The sequence below is a fragment of the Salvelinus namaycush genome, chromosome 23, assembly GCF_016432855.1.
Source record: "Salvelinus namaycush isolate Seneca chromosome 23, SaNama_1.0, whole genome shotgun sequence".
Lineage (NCBI taxonomy): Eukaryota > Metazoa > Chordata > Actinopteri > Salmoniformes > Salmonidae > Salvelinus > Salvelinus namaycush.
In genome coordinates this window covers 34,478,605-34,479,911 of record NC_052329.1, presented here as the reverse complement: position 1 = coordinate 34,479,911, position 1,307 = coordinate 34,478,605, and positions in this window count along the sequence as shown.

The window sequence follows — 1,307 nt, the reverse complement described above, 5'->3', positions numbered from 1 at the left end:
AAGATATTTTATCTCTCTCTCTCAATAGTACAAAAGAGAAAATAAATCAACTTAAATATGGGTTGTATTTACAATGGTGTTTGTTCTTCATTGGTTGCCCTTTTCTTGTGGCAACAGGTCACAAATGTTGCAGCTGTGATGGCACACTGGTATTTCACCCAATGGAAATGGGCGTTTATCAAAATTGGGTTTGTTTTCAAATTCTTTGTGGATCTGTGTAATCTGAGGGAAATATGTGTCTCTAATATGGTCATACATTTGGCAGGAGGTTAGGAAGTGCAGCTCAGTTTCCACCTCATTTTCTGGGCAGTGTGCTCATAGCCTGTCTTCTCAGGAGAGCCAGGTCTGACCACAGCGGCCTTTCTCAATAGCAAGGCTATGCTCACTGAGTCTGTACATAGTCAAAGCTTTCCTTGAGTTTGGGTCAGGTATTCTGCCACTGTGTACTTTCTGTTTAGGGCCAAATAGCATTTTAGTTTGCTCTGTTTTTTTGTAAATTCTTTCCAATGTCTCAAGTGTTTGTGAACAGAGCTCCAGGAACAGCTTGCTTAGGGGGCTCTTCTTCAGGTTCATCTCTCTGTAGGTGATGGCTTTGTTATGGAAGGTTTGAGAAAGCTCTTCCTTTTAAGTGGTTGTAGAATTGAACGTCTCTTTTCTGGATTTTGATATTTAGCAGGTATCGGCCTAATTCTGCTCTGCATGCATTATTTGGTGTTTTACGTTGTACACAGAGGATATTTTTGCAGAATTCTGCATGCAAAGTCTCAATTTGGTGTTTGTCCCATTTTGTGAATTCTTGGTTGGTGAGCGGACCCCAGACCTCACAACCATAAAGGGTAATGGGTTCTATAACTGATTCAAGTATTTTTAGCCAGATCCTAATTGGTATGTCGAATTTGATGTTCTTTTTGATGGCATAGAAGGCCTTTTTTGCCTTGTCTCTCAAATCGTTCACAGCTTTGTGGAAGTTACTTGTGGTGCTGATGTTTAGGCCAAGGTATATATCGTTTTTTGTGTGTTCAAGGGAAACGGTGTCTAGATGGAATTTGTATTTGTGGTCCTGGCAACTGGACCTTTTTTGGAACACCATTATTTGTTACTTACTGAGATTTACTGTCAGGGCCCAGGTCTGACAGAATCTGTGCAGAAGATCTAGTTGCCCTCCTTTGTTGGAGACAGAATCACCAGATCATCAGCAAACAGTAGACATTTGACTTCAGATTCTAGTAGGGTGAGGCCGGGTGGTGCAAACTGTTCTAGTGCCCTCGGCAATTCGTTGATATATATGTTGAAGAGGGTGGGGCTTA